This window comes from Lycium ferocissimum, chromosome 8, assembly GCF_029784015.1.
Source record: "Lycium ferocissimum isolate CSIRO_LF1 chromosome 8, AGI_CSIRO_Lferr_CH_V1, whole genome shotgun sequence".
NCBI classification, from domain to species: domain Eukaryota; kingdom Viridiplantae; phylum Streptophyta; class Magnoliopsida; order Solanales; family Solanaceae; genus Lycium; species Lycium ferocissimum.
The window spans coordinates 21559531-21565094 of record NC_081349.1 but is presented as its reverse complement, the minus strand read 5'-3'; the positions used below and the strand labels follow the sequence as shown (position 1 = coordinate 21565094).

General features: G+C 35.6%; 1 long non-coding RNA gene across 1 annotated transcript; it reads right to left on the bottom strand.

Annotated features, from left to right (window-relative positions):
- Positions 1 to 2390: 2390 nt before the first annotated feature.
- On the bottom strand, positions 2391 to 5337 carry LOC132066713 (uncharacterized). The gene is made up of 4 exons (XR_009416919.1): positions 3475 to 5337; positions 3325 to 3388; positions 3050 to 3089; positions 2391 to 2825 (listed from the first exon to the last, which is right to left on the bottom strand). It is a non-coding gene; the product is annotated as an uncharacterized LOC132066713 (long non-coding RNA).
- Between the last annotated feature and the right edge of the window lie 227 nt (positions 5338 to 5564).

Below are 5564 nucleotides of genomic sequence, written 5' to 3'. Positions count from 1 at the left end.
AATTGTATTAGTCATACGTTCCATTCCTTGTAATGAATCCATGTGTCATGGCCATAGACACTTGTCTGGCTTATAAAGATTAACTTGAGGGACTGAAAGTATAAATTTCACAACCAACAAAGATAGAACAAAGAATCTTCCTCCTAATTTGACTATTTTGGAAAACGTGTTTAGTCCTTCAGACAATTTATTTCCATATATAAATTGGTTCCCAAACCCGGACTAATAAGGAAAACATTTGTATCCATTCAAAGCCACATCAATTTTCGGGGCTATGCCAACAGATCTATACATGGCATTAGTCATCAAATGCTTACTTGAAATGGACCCACGTGTCCATGGTAAATAAAATGTTAACCTTGTGTATCATCTAGATTTTTCACGTAAAATGCCACCCTTTTGTCAGCTTTAGCACACATCATATAATCATTATCATAAATCATGTGGTAGAACTCTAATCCATAGCCTGTTTATTCATATACCAAATATTATTTCTATGAATAGATTATTCACACACATTAAATACATATAATCTAAAATTTACTCGTCAATTAAATAACCGAATCACCGGTTATCGCAAACTATAGACACCAAAAATTAGACCACAAGGGTGCTTTAGGAATATCAGGCCTAAAAGTGCTAAACGACCAAATGGGTCGTTACAGTGCGATACACGCACAAAGACAATTTATGCTTAATGCACGTAGTATTAAAAGACCAATCATAAAAACGTGACATTGGATTTTGTGATAAATTCATAAAAGGATTATTCTACTTATATTATGAATCTCAATAAAAATCTATGAATACCTGATTTTTTTTTTTTAAAAAGGAGTTATTCCGTGAGCGCTCTACCCCTGCGCGCCCAGGTTCGAACCTAGTTGACCACATTATTTTTGTTACATTTTTTTCACAGGATTTTCTCCTTTGTATGAGTGTATTTCGTCATATGTATTTGGCTAATGTGTCTTGTATCTCATATACATTTGGCTTCTTGTCTTGTTTGCTTCTTGTCTTGTATCTCATATACATTTGGCTTCTTGTCTTGTATCGCAGAATTGCCCTTCGTTTGGGGTGGTCTTTAAATTTTGCCCCTCATATTTGAAATCTTTAAATTTTGCCCTTCGGCTAAAATCCATAGGTTCCAGGTTCGAACCCACGCGCAGTCAAAATTTTAAAAAAAATTCGCAAGGCAAGTTTAAATTTCGCTATGCCCCCAACGGCATACACTTGTGAAGGAATTACCAAAGTTATGCACCCGATACTTATGCCTTACGGGCGATTTGGCATAATATATGCGGTCCGCATAACTTTGATAATTCATTCAAAGTTTATCTTGGATCCGGCATAAAAGTTTGCCCATTAAAAGTATGCCCCCACCTAAGATAACTTTGTGAAGGAATTACCAAAGTTATGCCGGACCCAAGATACTTTACGCTTTACGGGCGATTTCTAGCATAGTAGGTCCGCATAACTTTGATAATTCCTTCACAAAGTTATGCCAGGTCCGGCATAAAAGTTTGCCCATTAAAAGTATGCCCATTAAAAGGTTGGTATCATGCCTTAACCAGATTATGTTTGTAATCAGAAATCTTGAAAGCAATTGTTGTATGCTTCATCACTTTGTCTTCTTATCATGTAATTCATGAACCAACTAACAAACTAGTGAAGATTTCAACACCTGTCTTTTGAGTCCACTTCTTTCTTCGGAAGATAGAAATGGTTAATTCTCATAATTTTTATTCTTATCAAAATGCATGTACCAAACTTTTAATGGGCAAACTTTTAATGGGCAAACTTTTATGCCGGATCCGGCATAACTTTGTGAAGGATTTTATCAAAGTTATGCCGGACCCGGCATACTTATGCCAAGTCTGCCCATAAGGCATGAGTATGCCGGTCCGCATATAAATGTGTAATTCCTTAACAAAAGTATGCCGGGTCCCAAGATACACGCGACCCAAACCTTGTCTTGCGATTTTTTTTTAATTTATGCTTGAGCGGGGTTCGAACTCGAACCTCATTATTTCGGCGCGAAAGCTCAAAGTTGCAATGCGAAGGGCAAAAAATTAAAGACCGAAGAATATGAGGGGCATAATTTAAAGACCACAAATATGAGGGGCAAAATTTAAAGACCACCCCAAAAGAAGGGCACTCCGCGCAAAAAATGCCAAAGGAGAACATACTATCACCTGTTAGACCAGAAGTGTGACAAGCAAGTCATTCGCAGTCTTCTGCTTTGTATAACTATGAATGACATTTATTTTTTCCGGAAATTAAAAAAAAAAAAAAACCATTCATAGTCATAAGCTTCTTATAACTTTATGGTGTGCTGTTTTAGACCAACAAGTAAAAGCATAAGTACAATTATAAAAAATCAGAAATTCAGAATAAAAGCAAGTAGACGTCATTGATCTGCCCAACCCTGATGGAAAATGCTAAGCCGTTATATTTTCTTCAATATAAAGTTCAAATTCATTCTCGAAACTAATTCTCACCCAAGAGCAAAGCTTCATCATTACAAACAATATCTTGTTACGCCACAGCAGATGGCTGATATGACACACACACACTTCAACTGAGTGCAGTCCTCAAGGGAAGTACACTAAACGACTTGAACATGCAACATAGAATACTATTTTAATGCAGGTGTATAGCCGCATAGGGATCAAAGGAGAACAAAGCGGCCCCAAAATTTTGGCGCTAAAACCGAAGCTTTTTTAGTCTCCCGTTGAGCCACCACTGGATCACAAAGGCGATTCTAATGGCTGACATTCTCAAAAATTGTTGCCGCATCGCTACGCTCACGGATTTGAACCTCGCACCTGAATTTAATGTTACAATGAAAAGTTACAATTACTGATATAGAATTTGCTTCTATTGCATTATTTATAGTTCGAAAATGTTACCGCACGCGAACAATTATTATGTATAGGATTGAAGAAAACGAAGACCGAGTTTTCAATGCATGAAGGAAGAAGATCTTGTTTGCGAATAGGAATGGATCATATAGGCAATTCTAATGGCTGATATTCTCGAAAATTGTTACCTGGCAAGCTATTGTCATGGACTCCCTGCCCCAAACATGCCTGACAAGCATACAAATGCATCAGATTTTAATATTGTTAATCTCTATCATTTCATGCATGAGATTTGGATGCAATTAGAGTATAGTTTGATCCTGTCTTTCAGGATCAGAATAAGGTTAAGCCACTTCTTTTGCTGACATTGTCACTTCCAGGCATTGATTTCCTAATATCATCACTTGCTTATGATCATGATTTTAAGCAATATATGAATTTTAGAAAATTTGAGGAAATGTACCTTTTTGTAGTGAATCTTCATTCTGGACAGCTACAAGCCTACAACGGATATCCTGCCTAAAGATCTTAATGAAGGAAAAGCAGTCAGAGAAGTCTGTCCTATGTTAGGAATCAAAGTACAACTCCCTGTAACTTACCGTCTGTAACTTACCTCGACTTTGGAAGTGAAAGCTAAGCAGCTGAACCATCTCAATGAAACATCATTCTTCCTTCAACCTCTACTCTTAACTTTTGACGGCAACCGTATCAGTTGAGATGATCACTGCGATTGGATGTTCTGCAAAATTTTCTGGCGAATGAGAAGTAGTGCCTCTTCCAGCATATTCCTAGATCAATGTGCACACATATCAAGCAAGAATAAGGAAGTCTATGTTGTTTTGAATGTGTGTAAGATACCAAGAATAACACTGCTCATTTGTAGTAAGATGAATCTTGATGTAAATAGTGGTCAAGGAAACAAAACTAATCAAAACGACGGAACAAAACTAATCAAACTTTTTGTTCATTGGAGATGAGCCATTCCTGCTATTTACTCATGCTATCTTCTATGTTTTATCTCATTGTATGTCCTACCTTTTATGTGAGAATTAGCAGAAATGAAAAAATTAAAATAATTAAAAAAAACTAAAGTACCATTGATTGTATTAGACAAGGGTCATCAATTGTTTTTCAAAATGATTAACCAAACACAAACTGCTTCCAACCAAAAGTACTTTTTTTGAAAAACACTTTTGGAAAAAGCAAAGCTTGGCCAATCAGGCCATGAATCTAAATGTTCTTAGCACAGAATTTTTAAGGTTCAGATGATGCTTCCACAAGAAGTAGGACATAAAAAGATAGCAGTTGTTGTTCCTGATTATAATGATATAGATGTAGCACAAACTGCAAAGCATATACAAGCATCATTTGCATAGACTACAAAATGGAACATGCGAGTTCAAAAGCTATCAAGATCCCAAATGCTTCAGCAAACTGGCCTGCAAGTGTGACCGCTGCGACATTGCTGTAAATTAGAGAGGATTAATTCACAGACGAGCCCGAAAATATCAGAACCACTCACAGTCAAAAAACAAAAATAGTTTACCATAGAAACAGAATATATGAAGAGCAAATAACCTTTTCTATCATTCAATCAAATCGAGAAGAGTCCTCACAGTTATAGAATCTTACAAGTTCTGACAAGCTTTAAAAAAATAATTGTGTTGCTTAAATATTCAACTCCTTTTCTTCTGCTGTACAGAGTTTCTTTAACTTTTCTGATTGGGATCTTAAAACAAATGGACAGAGATGATGATCATATAATTTGATCACTTCGCAAATTGCATTCCAAGTTGTCAAAAAAGAAATAACAGAAGAAACTACAACCTTGTTATCTATCAGTCCAACTGCAATGTATGCTATAAAGCAACATTTGGTGCATCAATAGAAACACAGGGGGAGCAAAAATAAGAATAAACAAAAATTAATCTTAACGATGGGGAAAGCACATATCTAGTCACTTTATGTAGCATGGCGACATGTACCTAATACATATGTTGGTCTCTCTATATAAATGTGGGCTAATATGTACTACAATGTACCTAGAAATACAGTGCTCATATTTATGTGGCTTTAGACAGCTATATGACATGCAATGGTAAAGATACCCATACAGACACAGTAGCTCTAATTGAACTGTAAGAACAGTTGCATTTGTACTGTTTTATTACTGAAAGCTCAATATTTGACTACATAGATTTAGATAAAAGATAAAGGCATTGATGAGGAGATTGCAGATATGATAGCTCCTGAAATTGAATCCTTGATAAAAGCAAATCAAAGAGCTAGAAGAGAAGTAATAAGGTTATTAAAGTTTTAACTTCTAACTACACTTACCTTTCTTGTTTCAGTTCCCATATAGTTCTTGTATTTGATGTCTTCCAAAGGACTTATACGTTGGTTTCTCCATATAATGTGAAAAGCCCAACTCTTCTAACTGGCTAACCTCTTAACATTCGGCACTAACACTTGGCATTCTAATATAGTAGTATTTTGTCCGCAATGTTGTCAAGATCTGACTTTAATCAATAGACTCATGTTTGAGGTTCTCATTTCTTTACATGTCATAGGCGTATTCCATTTCAACTTGGCTTTGCCAGATGATATTTCTTTACAAATTTAAGAAATGATATTTTTATATGTTTAGCTGAGATAAAAAAGAATTAATATGTCTACATACATAATTAACTCTGTAAGTTAATC